Source organism: Nicotiana tabacum, chromosome 12 (assembly GCF_000715075.1).
Source record: "Nicotiana tabacum cultivar K326 chromosome 12, ASM71507v2, whole genome shotgun sequence".
NCBI classification, from domain to species: Eukaryota; Viridiplantae; Streptophyta; class Magnoliopsida; order Solanales; family Solanaceae; genus Nicotiana; species Nicotiana tabacum.
The window spans coordinates 35,154,901-35,178,245 of NC_134091.1; the positions used below are offsets into that span (position 1 = coordinate 35,154,901).

A 23,345-nucleotide genomic window follows, 5' to 3' on the forward strand; every position below is an offset into this window, starting at 1 on the left:
TGACTCACGTGTAATAACAAAGATTTAGAGATAAGAAATACAAGAATAATACTAATACTATTGGTAAGAATGACACAATATGTAAAAAAAAAGATTTAGGAACAGGAAAATATAAGAATATTACCAATACTATTGGTAAGCCTAGGAGACACCCTCGACCACCTATTATCAACCTTCGATCCTAATCATCAACCTCCACACCTTCCTATCTAAGGTCATGTCCTCGGTAAGCTGAAGCAATGCCATGTCCTGCCTAATCACCTCTCCCAGTACTTCTTAGGCCCACCTCTATCCTTCCTTGGACCCGCCATGGTCAACCTCTCATACCTTCTAACCGGAGCGTCTATGTCTCTCCTCATCACATGCACGGACCATCTCAGGCTCGATTCCCGCAGTTTGTCTTCCATAGTGGCCTTGATTTCTATTTAAATCAATTAATTGTTAAAAGAAATTGTTCTCCTCCCAAATTTATCTTATAATAAACATACTGTCCTTCCGGAGGCACATAAGAAAATGTCCTCCTTTCTTGTGGAGCAGGCCGAACGCCTCGGCAAGATAGATGCATCTATGGATCGCGCCGCACGTCCCTCGGCAGTGTACACGACACTCTGGATCGGGCCGTACGTCCTCGGCAGAAATCGTGCTTAATAATAATAATTACACGATACTTTAATAATTTATTTCAGCTTGTGAAGCTAAGTAATAAATTGGAAAAATCCTTGGAAATTAATGAATTATTATTCTTGCTTGTTTAGGGATTAATTGTTACTCCTGTAAATGAGATTAAATTGATAAATTGAAATTTATTTGAATTGAAGGAATTTAATTAATATATTGAGAATTGTTACATTTGAAGGAATTTGATTATCTCTGCTGATTAAATAAATTATTGTAAATTCTGTAAATCATGCTGATTTAAATATTTTAGATATATTTCAGTTATTGTTATTGACCTATAGTGAGTGTCAAAGTCGGCCATCTCGTCTCTACCACTTCGAGATTAGGCTTGATACTTACTGAGTACATGTTGTTTACGTACTCATACTACACTTGCTGCACTTTTTGTGCAGGATCTGAGACAGGTACTAGTGGAGGACCTATCATCACATACCCACGTCATCCAGAGGCATAGTGGTGAGCTGCCCTTCTGAGCCGTTCTGCAGTTACCAATGTCTCTTCTTCTAATATTTATATTCTGTCTATTTTATTGCAGACAGTATTTGGAGTTTATATTCTGTCTATTGTATAATCTACTAGATGCTCATTCACTTGTGACACCAGGTCTTGGCACACACATTGGTAGAGTTTGGGTTTATATTTTTTTGGTTTTAAATTTTATCAATGTATGCTTAATTTATTAGTTGGCTTGCCTAGCTGTAGTGTTGGGCGCCATCATGACCTACAGGTGAAATTGGGTCGTGAAAACATGGTATCAAAGCCCTAGGTTCACGTAGGTCTCACAAGTCATGAACAGACTTAATAGAGTCTTGCGGATCGGTACGGAGACGTCTGTACTTATCTTCGAGAGGCTATATGTTGTTAGGAAACTACCTTTCTTCATATTCCATCGTGCAATTGATGTAGTACTAAATATCCTTCTCTTATTCGCTCATGGATGGTGAGAACACGCTCTAATGAGGTTCCAGACCAGGGAAGAGCTTCTCCCCCAGTTGTTAGAGGTCGAGGCAGAGGCCGAGGCCGAGGGAGGGCTCCAGCCCGTGGTAGAGGGCGAGGATGTCCCAGGACTATTCCGGTTATGCCGCCAGTGGATCCAGTAGAGAATACCATTATTGAGGAGCAGGGTGAGGTGCCTGTGGCAGAGCCAGCTCCGGTGGACATCACATCTGCACCGGGATTTCAGGATGTTATGGGTCGTATACTGCGATTCATGGATAATATGACTCAGGCCGGTTTATTTCCGGCAAACCCAGCCATATCTCAGGCGGGCGGGGGAGCACAGAACCCTACTGCGCAGGCTCATGGACAGGCCGCTGCCGTATATTAGAACCAGGGTGCATTACCCGTGGGTGGAGTCCGGGCAGTGGCAGCAGCTACACCTGAACCCAGGCCGGCTGTAGCCGCCGATCCTCAGAAACTATTGGACAGATGGACAAGACTACATCCTCCTATCTTCGGGGGTGAGCGACATGAGGATCCACAGGATTTCATTGATCGTTGCAAGGATAGACTGTACAACATGAGGATACTGGAATCCCATGGGGTTGATTTCGCTACTTTTCAGCTAGAGGGTAGAGCCCGTAGATGGTGGCAGTCTTATACTCTTGGTAGACTACAGATTCTCCTCCCATGACTTGGGACAGGTTCACCCGCATCTTCTTGGACAGGTATATTCCACCCTCCCAGAGGGAAGAGTTGCGGTTTCAGTTTGAGCAGCTCCAGCAGGGTCAGATGTCAGTGACCAATTATGAGGCGAGGTTTTCTAAATTATCTCGCCATGCACTAATGATACTCCCTCCTGAGGCGGAGAGAGTGCGAAGGTTTGTAGCCGTTTTACATACTGGTATTCAGGCTACTATGGCTCGAGAGGTTGAGATGGGTACTTCTTATGAGCGAGTTATGGAGATAGCCCGGAGGATTGAGGGTGTACGTCAGCGGAGCCGAGAGCAGATTATAAGAGATAAGCGGTTCAGGTACTCTGGAGAGTTCAGAGGTGCTCAGTCCGGGGGCAGAGGTCAGTTCGTGAGGGGACAGTCCAGCAGACCCCCATATCCAGCACCACCACCTCCTCGAGGTGCTCCAGTGCGACCTTATCTCAGTGCTATCCCAGAGAGTTCTTACCGTCCATCAGCTATTCAGGGTCCTCCCAGTGGGTATTCAGGTCCCTAGGGCCAGACACTTAGTCAGCAGCCTATCGCATCGAAGATTTGTTACGAGTGCGGGGATCCCAGTCACATGCGAAGGTTTTGCCCCAGGCTTCGAGGTAGACTAGTACAGCAGGGTCAGCAGCCTATACTTACCAGACCAGTTGCTCCACCAGTAGTCCGACCACCCAGAGGTGGAGGACAGGTGGGAAGGGGCCGTCCTAGAGGCGGAGGCCAGCCAGTTGGCACTCCAGCTCGGTTCTATGCTTTTTTCCGGCTAGACCAGCTGCAGAGGCCTCAGATGCTGTGATTACAGGTATTATTTCTGTTTGTGGCAAAGATGCCTCAGTATTATTTGATCCAGGATCTACATATTCATATGTGTCATCTCTATTTGCTCCATTCCTGGGTGTTTCTCGTGAGTCCTTGAGTACTCCTATTTATGTGTCCACTCCTGTGGGCGATTCTATTGTCGTGAACCGGATCTACCGGTCCTGTATTATTATATTCTGTGGTTATGAAACTAGAGCAGATCTCCTATTGCTTGAGATGACCGATTTTGAAATTATTTTGGGTATGGACTGGTTATCTCCATATCATGCTATTCTAGATTGTCGTGCCAAGACTGTTACCTTGGCTATTCCAGCATTGCCTAAGCTGGAGTGGAAGGGTTCGCATGTTAGTTCATTTAATCGAGTTATTTCTTTTATAAAAGCTCAACACATGGTTGAGAAGGGTTGTTTGGCTTATCTAGCCTATGTTCGGGATACTACTGCAGAGACTCCTGCTATTGACTCAGTGCCTATAGTTCGGGAGTTCCCCGATGTATTTCTGTCAGATCTTCCAGGTATGCCACCTGATCGTGATATTGATTTCTGTATTGACTTGGCTTCAGATACCCAGCCTATATCTATCCCACCGTATCGCATGGCTCCGAAAGAATTGAAAGAATTGAAAGAACAGCTTGAAGAGTTACTAGCCAAAGGGTTTGTCAGACCGAGTGTATCGCCTTGGGGTGCACCCGTATTGTTTGTGAAAAAGAAGGATGGAACAATGCGGATGTGTATTGATTATCGCCAATTGAACAAAGTCACTGTTAAGAACAAGTACCCGTTGTCGCGTATTGATGATCTATTTGACCAGTTGCAGGGTGCTAGGGTATTCTCTAAGATCGACTTGAGGTCGGGGTACCATTAGTTGAAGATTCGGGATTCGGATGTTTCGAAGACTGCTTTCCGTACTAGATATAGTCATTATGAGTTTCTGGTAATGTCTTTTGGTTTAACCAATGCACCGGCAGCATTTATGGATCGGATGAACAGGGTATTCAGGCCATATATTGACTCATTTGTCATTGTCTTCATTGATGACATTTTGATCTACTCTCGTAGTAAGGAGGAGCATGAGCAGCATATGAGAGTAGTACTTCAGACATTGCGGGAACAAAAGCTATATGCTAAGTTCTCTAAATGTGAGTTTTGGCTAGAGTCTGTAGCATTTTTGGGACATATCGTATCGGGCAAAGGTATTAAAGTTGATCCCAAGAAGATTGAGGCAGTTCAGAATTGGCATCGTCCCACTTCGGCGACGGAGATCAGGAGTTTTCTGGGTTTGGCAAGTTATTATCGTCGGTTCGTGGAAGGTTTTTCATCTATTGCAGCACCTTTGACCAAATTAACCCAGAAGGGTGCTCCATTCCGATGGTCCGATGATTGTGAGGTGAGCTTTCAGAAGCTCAAGACATCATTGACTACAACACCAGTGTTAGTGTTGCCTTCTGGTTCGGGGATGTATACAGTGTATTGTGACGCTTCGCGCGTTGTCTTGGGTTGTGTATTGATGCAGGAAGGGCAAGTTATTGCATATGCTTCACGTCAGCTGAAGCCCCACGAAAAGAATTGTCCGGTACATGATTTGGAGTTAGCTGCGATTGTTCATGCTCTTAAGATTTGGAGGCATTATCTTTATGGGGTGTCTTGCGAAGTTTACACTGATCATCGCAGTTTGCAGCATTTGTTCAAGCAGAGGGATCTAAATTTGAGGCAGCGCAGATGGCTGGAGTTACTAAAATATTATGATATTACTATCTTGTATCATCCGAGCAAAGCAAATGTGGTTGCAGATGCCTTGAGCAGAAAGGCGGAGAGTATGGGAAGTTTGGCTTTCATCTCAGTAGAGGAAAGACCATTAGCCTCAGATATTCAGTCTTTGGCTAATAGACTTGTGAGGCTGGATATCTCAGAGCCCAGCCGAGTTCTTGCATGTGTTGTGGCCCGGTCTTCACTATTTGAACAGATCAAGGCTCGCCAGTATGATGACCCACACCTGGTGGTTCTTCGTGAAACGGTACTACGAAATGGTACCAAGGAAGTCACTATTGGTGCAGATGGTGTTCTACGACTCCAGGGTCGTCTGTGTGTTCCTAATGTGGATGAACTGAGGAAAAAGATCCTGGAGGAGGCACACAGTTCTCGATATTTTATTCATCCGGGTGCTATTAAGATGTATCGTGCCTTGAGGCAACATTATTGGTGGTGACGAATGAAAAAGGACATAGTTGAGTATGTAGCTCGGTGTCTAAATTGTCAGCAAGTTAAATACGAGCACCAGAGGCCAGGTGGCCTACTCCAGCAGATGACCATACCAGAGTGGAAATGGGAACGAATTACTATGGATTTTGTAGTTGGGTTGCCGCGGACCTTGAGGAAGTTTGATGCAGTTTGGGTGATTGTTGAAATTAGACTAAATATGATGACTATAACATGTTAAAGTAACTCAATTAAAGCATGAAAGGAATCTACATACCTAAAAACCGGAAGTTTCAATATTTAGCCCGTTTACACACTCGTCACCTTGCGTACACGGCTTTCACATATCACAATTATCACAATGATATTAAATCCTAAGGGGTAATTCCCCCCACACAAGGTTAGACAAGTCACTTACCTCAAACCACGCTAAACCAATCAACTAGAAGGCCTTTCCCTCGATTTTTCAACTCCGAACGACTCGAATCTAGCCAAAGCAATTACATAATATAAATATAACTATCGAAAACTAATTTAAACAATGAAATTATGTTATTTGTAAAGAATTGAAAAATCACCCCAAAAAGTCAACATGTGGCCACGTCTCGGAACCCGACCAAAATTACAAAATCCAAACACTCATTCGATATCGAGTCCAACCCTATAAGAATTACTCAAATCCGACCTCAATTCGCCTTTCAAAACTCGAAAATTTAGCCTAAGGAGTTTCTACCATTTTCCCCAATTTTCAACTCCAAAGCACTAATTAAATGAAGAAATTATCAATAGATTTATGTGAATTAATCAAAAATGAGTTAGAATTCCTTACCCCTAAACTCTCTCTGAAAATTCTTTGAAACTTTTCCTCAAACCGAGCGCTTTAAGTCCCAAAATAAATTATGAATCAAAACCCTCGAATCTCATATTTCTGTCCCGCGATCTACGCATCTGCGGCCTTTGTGCCACTTCTGCAATTCCGAGGGTCGTGACAAAGACCGAGGCTGGCAGGAGAGTTTCGTCAGGGTGAAGACCGAGGACTTTATCCCTCTCGAGTTCATGCCATTCCCCGTGAAGTAGAATGCATCTCGTAAGTGCGGCCTTTCCCTAAGTGTCGATTTCCTTTCATTTCCTTCCTTATCATTTATATATGCGGTTGTGCAGCTGTTTCCCGGATCCCAAATACAGTTCCCCGGCTTAAGGAGTGGATTGAAGGTATATGCAAACAGATGTCATACTTCGAGCTATCATGGCGCAAGATTTCGAAAGGCCGATGGGAAGCCCATTCTCATGGTCCCCTCCAAATAGCTATTATTGTATCCTTAGCTCACATCATACTAACTTCTCTTCTTTCTTTCATAGGTTTGCCTACGACCACCGAGCTTAGGCCTTTGGAATGGGACGAGGACGCATCCTTGTCCGCTGATCCCTCTGTATGGGTTAGCCCGGGGCTGCCGTGGGAGAAAAGAAGAAAAGGAAAATAAAACCTATAGGCTCCCCGGGTCCTGAGGTGAAACCCAATAAGAGGGTGGCTCGCAATCCCAGGAAGAGCACCAACTCCAGGTTGCCAGACTCTGATTCGCTTCTCCATATCAGGGATGAGCCGGAAGAAGACAACATTTTTATCGCCCATGGATCGACCCCTCCCGGAGAGAAGAAGGCAGCCGAGGGGGAGACTCGTAAGGCCGACCTCTCTCAAACTCGAGAGGTCGATATGGAGACCGGGGGTGGGACCCTCCGGGATGCCGTCTCCGCTACGAAGTAAGTGTCCGTTGTAATAGAAATTATGGGGACGCCCTCCTATACCAAGTCCATGCTTGAGGAGGCCCAAGTAGGGAATAAGAAATCCAATGAAGGGGTTCATGGCGTGGATGATCCGTTTCATTCCTTCTTTAATGGCGTGGAATCGTCTACTTTGGAAGATTTTTCTAGGCTGGGCAATCTGGAAGTCCTGAAGAAGGATACATCATCGGAATCTGGTGGGTCGAGTTCGAGCCCAAAACTGATTAATCAGTTTCCTGCTCTGAGTGTGGATCCCGGTCACAAGAGATCGGTTATCCTTACTGTTCCGGAGGATACCTGGGTTTTATCTGCTCCCATGGGAGTAGCCAGCTACCTCCGATTCCTGGTGACCGAGGAGGACCAGGCAAACATGAACAAGGTGGACGTGCTGTGTCTTTTCAACGAGGTGCAACAGGCACTGAACCGGGTAAGGCATCATTACGTCTTTTTGGATTTTACTTAGTTTTGGATATTTCACACGACTTTCATTGTTTTGCATGCCTCGATGCTTCATCACAAAAGCTTCATACGATACCGTGTCGAGGTCAACTAGCTCGAGATTGAGTTCAAGGAGCAGGCTCATAAAACGGATACGTACAAGCTCCTCAGCGAGCAACAAGACGAGGTCATTAAGGACCCTCATGCCAACCTGGATAGGGCTCAAAAATAAGCATCGGCCTTGAGGCGGGAGCACTCCGACTTGGTCGAAAAGGTAAAGTTCTTTGAAGTTAGAAACAAGGAACTAGTCGTAGTGGCTAACGACAAAACCTCGTAGGTCCAATAGAAGATCGACCAGGTCGACCAACTCCGAAAGGAGATGGACAAGATCCAAGCCATGGCCGATGGGTGGAAGAGCAAGGTAGATTTTCTGGCCACGGGGAAGGAAACTGCCCAGGCAAAGTTGTCTTCGGTATAGGTTCAGCTTTGGGTGACGAAGGAGAAAGCTGATAAGCGGGCTCAACTGAATGAAGATCTCCGAGAACAACTGAGCTCGGCTTCCGCAGAACGGGACGCCCTCGGTAAAGATCTTGAAGCGATGAGGTCTAATATGGAGACAACCTCTGCCTATTCCTAGGAGATGGTGGCCCAATACAAGGCCTATGTCGAAGCAGCCGAGGCCCGCCTGAAGACCAATGCTGAATATGTGAAGCGACTGTCTCGAAGGGAGACCCTCGAAGAAATTAATGCATGAGGCTTCGATCTGTCGACCGAGATCGAGGAAGCAATAAAGCCTGAGGCCGAGGCAAAGAAACTTTTCGAGCCCCAGGGCACAGAGGCATCCAAGGGATCCGAAGGCTCCAACGGTTCTGGCGATGAATCGGGCCCCGACGAAGATGAGGCATAAATGCCTCGGAGCTTTTTTAGTTTTTGTTTTGTATATACTTTTTGTTTAGTTTGAGGCCGTTTTTGTTGGGCCTTAGTAAATACATTCCGGAATATATAAAATTTCCCTTTTTGGCAATTTCAAGTCTCTACTTTTTCAGCATCTTTTCATAATTTCTTCTCTTGCAAATATTTCTAATGACTTAGCATAGAATCAGATGTAGTAATAAGCCGTTTGTTTTTCGGAGGTCCGAACAGACCCTGACTTCAATGCAATCTTATTTTCTTAAGACTTTGAAAATTCGGAGTGGCCGGATGTTTTCCCAAGATGCTTTTGTTGAGGGTAACCTTTTAGCAAGTTTTGAAATTTTACGAAGGCCTTATGCTTTGATTACGAGCTTCGGACGTCTTCAAGTCATTTTTTAGTGTGGTCGTAGCCTTTTGTGTTTAGGCACATCCTAATAGGTTTTGTTTCTCCAGGATTTGGTAGGCCGAGTTGCCCGAACTTATTTCAGACGACGGTCCCCGAGTAGAGGTAGCCCTTGGACTCGATAGTCCCGAATAGGGATAGCCCTTAGGCTCGACGATCACCGAATAGGGGTAGAACTTAGGCTCGATAGTCCCCGAATAGGGGTAGCCCTTAGGATTTATATTTGAAGAGGCAAAAATTCGTAATAGCAAGGTGGAAACTTTCTTTCATTTCTACATATAAAGTATATGACCGAAAGCTTGTAAAAGCATGTATTATGTCTAAGGTGGCCTATGTGGGAATGGTTCATTTGACCATTTATCCCGTACAATAAATCTTAACCACCGAGCCTAAGTTGTTCAAGTACAAAGTTTCTTTCTTGCTAAGAACCTTAGCCCGAGGGTGATGGCCCCCAGTATTCGAGGTCGATTTTGAGAGGGCTCGGATGTGGTTGATGCGACCATTGGCTATGATTGAATACCGGCTTTCGAATCTAAGTTAGCACGATTTACTGCTGCCTCATTAAAAACATTGCCAGAAAACCCATTTGGGACAAAACTGGTTCAAGGGAAAAAGGGTGCAACGCGTGCTTTTATACCTAATAGTCACATTTTCCTTTGGCTACGGCCTGCAAGTGTTAATATTATTTCTAATATTATAAAAAAAAGTAAATGAGATCGTACCTTAGCAGTAGTACCTCTTTAAATGCGTCACATTCCAATTGTTCGGTAGCGGTACACCGTTTCCCGCTTCGAGTTTCTACGAGCCCTTGCCGGTAATTCCGATGACCCGATATGGTCCTTCCCAATTCAGTCCCAACTTTCCCTCGTTCGAGTTTTGGGTATACTCTGTTATCTTTCTTAACAACAAGTCCCCGATCCTGAAGTGTCGGAGGTTGGCTCTTCTGTTGTAATATCTTTCAATCCGCTATTTCTGGGTGGCCAACCGGACTAGGGCAACCTCTCATATTTTAACTAATAGTTCCAGGCTCGTACTCATGGCCTCACAGTTTGATTTTTCGGTCGCATATCGAAAACTGAGGCTCGGCTCTCCCATTTCGATCGGTATTATTGCTTCGGTACTGTAGACTAATGAAAATTGGGTGGCCCCGGTACTAGATTTCAAAATTGTACGGTAAGCCCACAAGACTCCGGGAAGAATTTCCTTCCACTTTCCTTCGGCATCGGTCAACCTCTTTTCCAAGTTTTGGAGTATGGTCTTGTTTTTAGATTCCACTTCTCCGTTCCCACTAGACTGATAGGGTATGGAGAGTATCTATTTAATTTTGTGGTCTTAAAAAAAATTTATTTACCTTGCTGCCGATGAATTGCTTCCCATTATCACATACGATCTCGGCCGGTATCCTGAACCAGCATATTATGTGATCCCAAATGAAGTCAATGACTTATTTTTCTCGTACTTTCTCGAATTCTTGAGCTTCGACCAATTTAGAGAAATAATCAGTCATAAACAATATGAATTGACCCTTACCAGGTGCCCATGGCAGGGGACCGACAATGTCCATTCACCATTTCATGAATGGCCATGGGGACAAGACCGAATGGAGTAGCTCTCTGGGTTGATGGATCATCGCTGCCTGTCTTTGACAACAGTCGCATCTTCGTACACAGTCCCTTGCATCTTTATCCATGTTGACCCAGTAATAGTCAGCCTTGATTATCTTCCGAACCAAAGATTTTGCCCCTGAATAGTTCCCGCAGGTGCCTTCATGAACTTCTCTCAAGACATATTAGGTATCTCCCGGCCACAAACATATTGCGAGTGGGCCATCAAATGTTCTTCTGAACAGATTCCCTTCGGACAGGATGAACCTGGCCGCTTTCATGCGTAGAGCTCTCAATTCTTTAGGATCCGAGGGCAACTTCCCTGTCTTCAAATAGTCTATGTATTTGTTTCTCCAATCCCAAGTTAAACTTGTTGAGTTTATTTCAGCATGGCCTTATTCCACTACCGATTTCATGAGCTGTACGACCGTTCGTGAGCTAAATTCATCATCATTAACCGATGAACCCAAGTTAAACAGAGCACCGACCTCGCTATTTTGATCTCGGAGTACGTGTTGTAGGGTCCATTCCTTGAATTGATGCAGCGTTACCTGCAATTTGTCTAAATACCTTCGCATTCGTTCCTCCTTTACTTCAAACGTCCCATTGACTTGATTTACCATAAGGAGGGAATCACACTTAGATTCGACCACCTCGGCCCCAAATCTTTTAGCCAATTCGAGATCTGAAATCATGGTCTCATACCTGGCCTCAATGTTAGTCAATTTCACAGTTCTAATAGACTGCCTAACTATGTTACCCGTAGATAGATTCAACACGATGCCGAGTCCGTACCCCTTTGCGTTTGAGGCACCATCCGTAAAGAGAGTCCATATTCCCGAGGAAGTCCCCGAGGTTAACAACAATTACGCCTGCCAAAATTTGTGATTTGATGGCGATTCGGGGTCGATATTCGATATTGTACCCGTTAATTTCTATGGCCCACTTGTCCAACCTGCCCGAGAGCCCGGGTTTGTGCATAATATTCCTTAGCGGGTAAGAAGTTACGACACATATGGGGTGGCATTAAAAATACGGCTTTAACTTTCTAGAGACGCTTAACAAAGAGAGCGCCAATTTTTCCAGGTGAGGATACCTTGTGTCACGACCCAATTTCCCTTCCGTTTGGGTATCGTGATGGCACCTAGTCTTAGGGACTAGGCAAGCCTAACATTAATTAAAACAACAACATTATTTAAATAGAATCTCTTACAATTCCCAAAACCGGTAGTACAAGTCATAAGCTCTACAGAGTGTTTGCTAGAGAACCTCTAAATACAACTGTCCATAAATAGGAATAAACAGTGCAAAATAAAAATTTGAAGGTGACTCCGAAGTCTGCGAACGCAGTAGCAGGTTTACCTTGAGTCTCCGCAGCAACAGTCCACACAGCTAACTAATAAACAAATACCCAGATCTGCACAAAATAAATGTGCATAAGAGTAGCATGAGCACATCACGGCGGTATCCAGTAAGTATCAAGACTAACCTCGGTTAAGTAGTGACAAGGACTAGTCAAGACACCCATTGGTCTAATAAATTGAACAAGCATAAGTATAGGGATGACAGAGCATGACATCTATATAAGGACCCAGCAATATGGCTAAAGACATAGCAATTGCAATAAGGAAGGAAAAATAACAAGTAACAGCGGAACACTAGAATAAGACACAGAAGAATGAACGGAAACACAACCCAAATCCGAAATTCACAATACAGTAAAGGCAAGCAGTAACTCAACAGCTGCAATAGTTTTCACATCAGGTCTCAGCCAACAAACCCCAACAAATTAGTCAAATCCTTCAAGTGTAAACTTTCACCCGTAAGTTTTTAAATTGAGGTCTTTAGAATATAATCCTTTCCAATAAGAAATTATTTTTGAAATATACTTCCTTCAAATAAATATCTTTCAAACATAGTTCTTTCAAGATAAAAACCTTTAAAATATAAACTTTTCAAATAATTAGCCTTCAAACATAGTTCTTTCAAGATAAATACTTTTCAAGTATAACCCTTTCAAATAAATATCCTTCAAACATAGTTCCTTCAAGATAAATACTTTTCAAGCATAACCCCTTCAAATAAATATCCTTCAAACATAGTTCCTTCAAGATAAATACTTTTCAAGCATAACCCCTTCAAATAAATATCCTTCAAACATAGTTCCTTCAAGATAAATACTTTTCAAATATAAACTTTTCAAGTAATACCCTTCGAGTATAAGTCACCCTGTGACAGCTAAGCATGGAAGATTAGCAGCTCCGAACATAGATATAACCACAGGGGAAATCTACCAAGATACTGTCCCATAGTCCCGAATTAATTATGCAATACAGGGGGGAGATCTCCCGGAATACGTCCGTAGTCCCAAAATAAATATGCAGTGCTGGGGGATCTCCCGGAATACATCCGTGGTCCCAAAGTAATTATGCAAGATAGGGGAATCTCCCGGAATACGTCTGTAGTCCCGATTTAAATATGCAGTGCTGGAGGATCTCCCGGAATACGTCCGCAGTCCCAAAATAAATATACAGTGCTGGGGGATCTTCCGGAATACGTCCGTAGTCCAAATTTAAATATGCAGTGCTGGGGGATCTCCCAGAATACGTCCGTAGTCCCAAAATAAATATGCAATGCTGGGGGATCTCCCGGAATACGTCTGTAGTCCCAATTTAAATATGCAGTGCAAACAACATAGATAACAACTATAACACGACATAAACCTCGTACATCACCACAACGAGTACAAAAACAACAGTGACAGAAATGCAAAGTACGACGAGCAAATCAACTCAAGAATTTAAATCACAAGAACGGTAGAACTCATTCACAAGGAATAACCACAGTAAAGAATGCTAGGCACAAGGAGAACAGCTTAACAAGGGAAAACAAAACAAAAATGTAGCAATGACTCCACAATAGTCAAGTTAACAATAAGAAGCCAACACGAGTCAAATATTTCTAAATAATGGCAAGTCAACTAAGATATAGGTTATCTAAACTCCTTTTGAGGTTGAGCAATTACGAGGAATATTCAACAATTCAAGTAAGGATAAGCAGCGGAAGATAATCATAGCTCCAATTAAGACTAAACAATTATAGGATGAGAAAATAATGATTTCAATTAAATATAAGCAGTTATGAAAAATATAGCACAACGATAAAAGAGGTAAAATCTTTGGTTAAGTCGAATAAGGGTCAAATAGACAGTAAGAGTGAATCCTTAAGCATTTATCTCCGATCAAAGCATGTAGAGTTGTAACTAGAAAATAGGAATTCAAGCGTATCAAGAAAAACATCATATACGTTGAATATAAGGACATAAGAACCCTTAAAGGCCAACTTTCCACAAATAAGTCTGAGCACGCATTCGTCACCTCGCGTACACAGACTATAATCAACATAGATGACTCAAATCCTAAGGGGAAAATCCCCCACACAAGGTTAGGCAAGATACTTACCTCGAGTCAAGCTCAATCAATCCGTAAGAATTCCCTTTCTACGAATATCTGGCTCTAAATGGCCCAAATCTTGCCAAAAGCAATTACATATCATAATTACAATCATAATAGACTCATCTAATTAATTAAATCAATACTTTAACAAAAAATTAGAAATTGGGGTACTTTAACACGGGCCCACGACTCGGAATCGGGTAAAAGTCACAAAATCCAAAAGCCTATTCACTCACGAATCTAACCACATCAAATTTACTAAAATCCGACACCAAATGGTCCTCCAAATCCACAATTCAAACTCCCAAATTCCTAGCCTCCAACTTCGAATTTCCACCTTAAATACACACTAACTAAGTGGGAAAATACATGGGGAAGCATGATTATTGATAAAAAATAAGCACAAGGGACTTACCTCAAGAAATCGCTCGAAAATGCTCTCACAAAATCTCCCTAAACCGAGTTACAAAGTCCAAAAATGACAAAAATCGCGAAGCCCTTCGGTTTTAACCACTGCCAGGTATTTCCACACCTGCGGAGCCTGGGCTCGCACCTGCAGGTGAGCTTGTGTGGAAAAATGTGCACATCTGCGCAAATCACTTACCCCCTCTGCCTTCGCACCTGCGATGAAAGGGCCGCACCTGCGCGTGCGTGCCTGCGGAAATCCCTTCCGCTTCGGCGGACATTGCGCACCTACGATGACCTTAACGCATCTACGCGCATCGCAGATATGGAATTCATCTCGCACCTGTGACCCCTGGCACTCCTCCATTTTTCCGCTTCTGCGCTTGACTCTCCGCACGTGCGATCACGCACGTGCGGTCTCTCCACTGCAGGTGCGAAAATGACAGATGCCTGAAGACTTCAGCAACAACTCAAATCCAACTTTTGATCCGTTAAGCACTCAAAATTCACCCGAGGCCCCCGGGACATCAACCAAACATACCAACCAATCCTAAAACACCATACGAACTTAGTCGAGACCACAAATCACATCAACTAACGATAAAATCACGAATCACCCTCCAATTCAAACTTAAAGAACTTGAAACTTCAAGTTCCTACAACTGATGCCGAAACCTATCAAATCAATCCGGAATGACGTCAAATTTTGCAGGCAAGTCCCAAATAACATAACGGAGCTGTTCCAACTCTCGAAAATCGTATTCCGGCCTCGATATCAAAAAGTCTACTTCCGGTCCAAATCTCCAAAAATTCGACTTTCACCATTTCAAGCCTAAATCAGCTACAGACCTCAGATTCACAGTTCGGACATACTCCTTTGTCCAAAATCACCCAACAGAGCTAACGGAACCGACAGAACTCCAATCCGGAGTCGTCTTCACATAATTTCGATTACGGTTTCAAAATCCTAAGACTTAAGCTTATGTTTTAGGGACTAAGTGTCCCAAATCACTCCGAAACATCCGGTAACGGAATTCAACCACGCACTCAGTCAATACACATAATACGAAGCTGCTCAAGTCCTTATGCCTCCGTACCGGACTTAAATTCTCAAATCGATCATCCGGGTCATTACACCTTATTTCGTCCTCGCCCAGAGTTCTACTAACATAGTAAATAGGAAATTACGTACCTTCCTCCTCCCGGACTAGGACTCCACTTACCGCTACCTCGGATACCGCTAAGTATAGGTACAACTACTCATCCGACTTTGGAGTATGAAGCAATGGTTGACTCGAAAGGTACCGTTTGAGTTCTTCCAAAGCTTGTTGGCATTCCAGGGTCCAAGAAAAGTTATTCTTCTTCTTCTTCGATATTGAGAAGAACCGATGGCTCTTATCGGAGGACCTCGATATGAACCAGCCTAAGGCGACTCTGCGCCCCGTTAGCCTATGAACGACCTTGACAATGTCCACCATGGTGATGTCCTTTATAACTTCAATTTTATTGGGATTGATCGCAATCCTTCGGTTGGACACCATGAATCCAAGGAACTTCCCGGATCCGAACCTGAATGCGCATTTCTCCGGGTTAAGCTTCATATTGTATCTCTTCAGTATGTCAAAGGTTTCCTGCAAATGTTTCAAATGGTCCTCTACTCGCACAGACTAAACTAAGATGTCGTCAATATAAACTTCCATTGATTTTTCTACTTATTCTTCGAACATCCGGTTTACTAGGCGTTAAAAAGTGGCAACATCGTTCTTTAGTCCGAACGACATTACGTTATTATAATAGGTGCTGAATTTAGTGATAAAGGAAGTTTTTTCTTGATTGCCCGGTCTATCCGGATTTGGTTATACCCGGAATAGGTGTCGAAAAAGCTGAGTATCTCATGCTCGGCCGTCACATCGGTCATAATATCGATGTTAGGAAAAGGAAAAGAGTCCTTGGGGCACGCCTTGTTCAAGTCTTTGTAATCTATGCACATTCTTAACTTATTTCCCTTTTTAGGTGCTACCACTATGTTAGCTAACCAATAAGGATACTTAACTTCCCTAGTGGAACCTATTTTAAGGAGTTTGTATACCTCGACTTTGATGAATACGTGCTTGACTTCGGAATGAGGGCTCATCTTTTGTTTAACCGGGTGGAACTTTGGATCCAAGCTCAGCTTATGAGTGGTTTTTTCTGGCGGGATCCATATCATATAAAGATGGGACCAAGAGAAACAATCTATGTTAGCTATAAAGAATTTAATGAGTTTTTTCCTGAGCTCGGGAGTTAACCCCATGCCCAGGTATACCTTCCGATCGGGCAAGTGTTCGATCAATATGACTTGCTATAGCTCATCGACCGTTGATTTGGTGGAATCGGAATCATCAGGGGTGATGAACGACTTAGGAACTCCGTAATCATCATCCTCGCCTGCTCTTTGCTTATCCGATTCGGTCGGATCCGGTATCGATGATTTATATTTAGTTTCTTCCTTCCTAACCGGCTCCGTGTTCTTTGATGTCGAGAGTGCGTACATCGAGATCACCTCATCGATTGCTAACATTTCTATTGTGGCCGGCTGCTCTCCGTAAACCATCTTGATCCCTCCCGGTGTGGGGAACTTCAGCGTCTGGTGTAGTGTCGAGGGTACTGTCCTCATGTTGTGAATCCATGGCCTTTCGGAAATAGCATTATATCTCATATCCCCTTCGATCGCATAGAACTTCATTTCCTGAAAGGTCTCCGCGGTGTTCACCGATAGGGTTATCTCCGTTTTAGTAGTTTCGCAAGCCATGTTGAATTTGTTTAAAACTCGAACTACCGACACTATTTGGTCTTGTGGACCCAACTGCTCTACGACCCTCGATCTGATGATATTGACCGAGCGACCTGGATTAATCAATATACGCTTAACTCGAGATTTATTTATAAGTACAAATATTACCAGTGCATCATTAGGCGGTTGTACGATGCCTTCAGCGTCCTCATCGTTGAACGAAATGGTTCCCTCCGAGATATACCGGGATATAATCTTGGTTTTGTTTTTCCCTTGTGATGGACACCTTGGTGAGCTATAGCATTGGTCCCTGGGGGATGTAGACTCTATCAATGATCATGTTGATGACGTGCTGAGGTTTTCTTGTTCGGTTTGTTTGTTTAAGTCCCTATTCCTGAAGTGATTTTTGGCTCGATCACTCAGAAATTCCGGAGATGCACGTTATTGAATAACCAGGCCACTTCTTCTCTTAATTGTCGGCAGTCCTCGATTCTATAGCCATGAGTGCCATGATACTTACACATTAAGTTAGGGTCTCTTTCGGAAGGGTCAGTCTGCAATGCTATATATAAAGCTGGTAGCATCGACATTGAAGTTATATTCCGATAACCTTGGTGCCTCGAGTGGCCTGTCAAAATCGTTTTTGCTCATAAGTCCCCGGCCTCGATCTTTCCTCATTTCATTTCTCGTGGGGTTACGCCAATATCCGTTGCCCCTTCGATCCCCACTATACAGTTGATACCGGTCTCTGTTCGGTCTCGGTTCATGATCGATGACTCTCTTAGGCCTGTCACTAGTTCTGATGGGATAAACGGACCCGAACGGGGCCCTAAGATGATCATCCTCAACTCTAATTTTTGACCGGTAGCTGTTATAGACGTCGGCCCAAGTTACCATCGGGTAATCTATTAAATTCTGTGAAACCAAGGAGCTTCAGGGGTTGAGTCATTGAGTGAACGCCTGAACGGCCCAATCATACGCAACCGGGGGGTAGATCTATCTGTTCCATTTGAAACATCGATACGAATTCCCTAAGCATTTCGTGATATCTTTGTTTTACCTTGAAAATGACCGATTTTCTCGTCTCAACCTTGATGGCCCCGACATGCGCTTTCACAAAGGCATCTGCAAGCATATCAAACGAATCAATAGAATTTGGGGGTAAGTTGTGATACTATATCATTACTCTTTTGGATAGGGTTTCCCCGAACATTTTTAGCAAAACCGACTCGATTTCGTCATCTTCTTGGTCATTTCCCTTGATGGCACACGTAGGAGGTCACGTGCTCATTTGGGTATGTAGTTCCATTATACTTCAGATTTCGAGCATGCGGAACGTCTTCGGGATTGCCTTTGGTGCCACACTCGGAGGGAAAGCTTTTGGACAAATTTCTTTAAATCCAGGCCTTTCAATATCGGGGGTGCTCCTGGGATTTGATCGACTCTGGAGTTATAGGTCTCCACTTTTTTGTCGTTGGCCTTAATTTTCTTATCCCCCGATTCCACCCGCTTTGTCAGTTCCTCAAGCATCTTTAATTATTTTGGGGTTGGCCCGGGGCTCAACTTCACCCGGCCATTCTGGGGCGTGATCACTCCTTCGGATGCTTTGCTGGGATGGTTCAGGCTCAACTCTGCTAGGGGGGAGGCTTTGATTTTGCAGTTGTGCTATCGCCGCTTGTTGGGTCTATAACATTTCGAAGATCACCCGCATATTGATTCTTTCGCCTTCACCTTCGGGCGTACCTTGAGTCGTAGGTCGGGCTCCTCCGTGAACACTCTTCTCAGGGTTAGTTGGCAGGTTAACGTCGTTGGCCACATGCGAGTTGGCGTCAACTGGGTTTGCAACTGGGGCTCCATTGGGATCGGCAGGGGGTACCTTATTGCTAGGCACGATATTGTTGTTTTCGCCGTGATGGCAAGATTCGGCGTCAATGTTCAAATGAGTAGACTGAGAGTTTGACATTTTTAGGTTGACCTGAAATTAAAATCTCAAAGAACAAGCGTAAAACAGAGTGTATTATGGAAATTTGTATCAAATTACTATTATTATCCTTAGCCCCACGGTGAGTGCCAAACTGTTTACCCTTAAAAATGGATAACAATTGAATTTATACGGGGTTTTAAGGATATGTGGACTAATTCAATACAAGCGATTAATAACGTTGGATGAACAGGTTAAAGATAGAATAAATTGCCAAACCAGTGGTAGTATCGATTCCGAGCTCAGTTGTGAGCCTAACAGTTAGCCTGCCTTCGGTTCAAAGCCAAACACTTATGAAGAATTATGAACAAAATTAAGAACATTGAATGACCTTTAGAAATAGAGAAAATAAATGTACATTGCCCTGATGTGCGTGTTACAGTGTGTCTATTGAATAATCCGCTTGCCCTTTATATAGTAGGGGAGTTTTACCCTAGGCACAATTCTAAGAAAGGTAAAAATCTTCCTTTTCGCTAATCACTGATCTGCTGTCGATACGGGTCGAGATTCACGCCGTGATATCCGGTTGGACACGGATATCACGACCGTTTGTTAATCGTGCATGGTCGTTTAATAATGCTCTCCTAGGTCTTGAAACTCGAACCGGACCCGGGGGGCGTGGTCTCGATGGCTCCGAGAGAAGGTGTTTTGCTCGGGCCTTGATACGAGAGGCTCCTGGCTTCGATTCCGATTCCTTGCAGTCATGTCCTTGCTTCGTTTGCCTGGCTGGAAAATCGGAATGTTCATTAGACTCGGTTTACCCGTATACAATATAATATATTTACTCTTTTGTTTGTTAACGTTGTGCATTGGTAAAGAAATGATGCTCCAGAAAAGAAAAAAAAATGATGATGCCGCCAAAGTGATTATGACTAAAAAAATAATTGTACGAAGTTGACTCTTTTCTGCACAATCACGACTTAATAATAAAATCACCAGGTATGCACTCAAATGATTACATAATAACTCCTTTTTTTTTTTAATATATCTTGCTTAATATTATGGAAAATGTAAAAGCAAAAATTGATTTATAGATTCATACACGAGCAGAGCAATCCGGATCTGACCGGAAGTTAAGCTTTGATTAGTTGAAATTTAAACCTGTGTTATGTAAACTTAATATTATGGAAAATGTAAAAAGCAAAAGGTCAATTTTATGCTCTGGACTATTTGATTACTGTTTAATAAAAATTTTCTCCATAGCCTGTGACATGTAACTTTCTTTCAATGGTGGTGCACTTGTGCCAACTTGCATGTATCTCGACTATTGTACGGAGTGTTTGCTATCTCCCACCAAAACGGATAAAGAAAACTCTACCAAACAAGCTTAGATAGATGTAAAGAAATTACCTAATATTTTTTTTGTCTATTCAAATTTAAACCTTGATATCTAAAGTTTACATTATAATCTTTTTCAAGTCACATACCTATGCTGCCTTTGAACAATCTACTGTAGTTAACTTTTACTGTACTACTTAACATGATAGGAGTAGTTACTTAATATTTTCAATACGCAACCGAGTGTATTGGCTGTTCTATATAAGTGAACAAGCTCGCTTGAACCCACAAACCACAATAATTTTCCTCCTGTTAGTTGCATAGTTTCTGATGCTGGCATGAGCTTCACTCATGAAGTTTCTAAGGAATTAGGTATTCCTAATGTTGCCTTTTGGACTGCTAGTGGTTGTGCCTTATGGGCTTTCTTACAGTATCCTAAACTTGTGGAAGAAGGTTATTGTCCACTAAAAGGTATGAAAGCAAAATTAGAATGCTTTAAATAGTTTCATTTTTTATGGATAGTTACACGTAGTTTTCGTTTAAATAGTTTCATTTTTTATGGATAGTTACACGTAGTTTTCGTTTACATATCTAATTGTAGGGGTGTACAAAGAAAACCGATAAACCGTACCAAATCGATAATCTGAGTTAAACCCGAAAATCGTGATTGAAAAACCCGAGATTAAAAAATCCTACTAAACCCTAAAATTGTGATTGAAAAACCCGAGAGTAAAAAATCCTACTTTGTTGGTTTGACTGGTTTATAAATTTAAAAATCCGACACCATTAGATTGGTTTGGTAATTAAAAAATCCGAACCAACCAACCTATTTACACCATTAGCTGATAGGATAAAATCTTTTTCTACTGAGCAGTGCATAAAAGCTAAATACTCTGAAATATTAGTACTTCATATCATCCCTTGTACAACTTCTCTTTTTTTTTTCCTTTTTAATTCCTTCAACAATTTGGAGAACCCATGTGGATATTTTCCTTATGTTTACGAGGGCTAGTTTCATATTTTCAATGTTTTGTGGAAATACGAACTTAATTGGAGTACAATTCAATGACAATTAGTCACACCATTTGAACTTTTTGTACTAACTATTACGTTAGTCTAATAGTCTTTTCCAGTTCTTTTTGAAATGAAACATTATTCTTTAGCTATCCAGCTATAAATATCTGGAAGATAGTTGTAGTTTTTCTTTCCCAGTTTTTTTCAATATGGAAATTAGTTGCAGTTTCTTTTTATTGGTTTAATTTCAGATCATAGTTATTTGACCAGCGGCCATTTAGACACCACTATAGATTGGATACCAGGCATGGAAGGCATCCGTCTTAAAAATCTGCCAAGCTTCATTAGAGCCACAGTCGACGAACCTAGCTATATGGTAATCAAATTTATAATGGAAGAAATCTTGGACAAAATTCCTAAAGCCTCAGCACTCATTTTGAACACTTTCGATGCACTAGAAATTGATGTTCTGAAGCCTATTTCGACCATGTTCCCAGCGGTTTATACTCTTGGACCCTTTCACTCTTTCTTAAATAATTTAACTCAAGACGAAGATTTGAAATCAATTGGATCAAATCTATGGAAAGAAGATACTCACTGTCTCCAATGGCTTAATACTAAAAAACCAAATTCAGTTGTATATGTGAATTTTGGAAGTATTACTGTATTGACCCCCGAGCAGCTAGTTGAGTTTGCATGGGGACTTGCTAATACCAAATTGAATTTTTTGTGGATTATTAGATCGGATATAGTCAAGGGTGATTCTGTCATTTTGCCTCCTGAATTTCTCGGGGAGACTAAGGAAAGAGGTTTACTAGGTGGTTGGTGCCCTCAAGAACAAGTTTTAAGTCACCCGTCAATAGGAGGATTTTTAACGCACTGTGGATGGAATTCGACTTTGAAAGTATATCATTTGGTGTGCCAATGTTGTGTTGGCCTTTCTTTGCAGATCAACAAACAAATTGTTGGTTTATTTGTAATTGCTTGGGTGTAGGAATGGAAATTGATAGCAATGTGAAGAGGAAAGTGATAGAAGAACTTGTTAAAGAGCTGATGATCGGAGAAAAAGGTATAGAGATGAAAGAAAATGCATTGAAGTGGAAGAAGTTGACAGAAGAAAATATCTCTTCTCCGGATGGATCGTCTTATTTGAATTTTGACAAGTTGGTTAGCCATGTGCTATTGCGCGAGGGTTCTTCTTTCTTGACATGTTAAAATCATGTTGTATGTCCCAAATGGAGTTAATTTTTCTGATTTCAGCTAATCAGCTTCCATAAGCCGTCTACTTCTAGTCATTTCGGTACATTAGTCCGTCTCCGGTTAGTTTTATGACAGTGACTTGAAAATAAATCAAATATAAGGGTAAATCGCATAGTGTAAATGTAAGGGTTACGGTAATGATCACGCCCAACTATGCCTTATAAAAAGGACTAAGCGGTCGTTACAAATATAATCCGGTTTACAAGTCCGGAGTCGAATCCCACAGAGAACTAAGGCTTAGCTACAACTGTTCGATATTGCAAAGAAACACAAGTTCGAATAATTTTCTAGTTATAAAGATTTGATTTTTATTTCTACTAATTAACTAGCAAATATTATAAACCGGTAAAATTATCAACTAACATGAATGAAATTCTATACAAGACTATGGAGGTCTAGAGTTGTGATTTCCCCTATTGTCGGAATCTTTTCCGCTACGTTTTCTACAAATTTGCCTAAGTCTTCTTTATCGACCATGAGTACTCTAACTGTCGTAACTCTCTCCCGAGTAATTACCACAATTTACTAGACATATTCTCCCAAATTACGCTAGCTAGCATTAAGCACAGCTCACTCAGATCGCACCAAGGTTTCGTTATCCCTAAACCCACCTTTAAACCTCCGCATTGATCCCTCATATACGTTTAGGAGTGATGTTGTTCAACAACTACCTAAATATGCACTCTCTCCCGA

The 23,345-nt window shown here is 42.4% G+C and overlaps 2 pseudogenes; one reads left to right on the forward strand and one right to left on the reverse strand.

Moving 5' to 3' along the window:
- The window catches only part of LOC107826113 (7-deoxyloganetin glucosyltransferase-like), a 58,457-nt pseudogene that overhangs the window by 7,619 nt on the left and 27,493 nt on the right, over positions 1–23,345 (reverse strand).
- LOC107808352 (7-deoxyloganetin glucosyltransferase-like) lies at positions 20,685–22,627 on the forward strand (annotated as a pseudogene).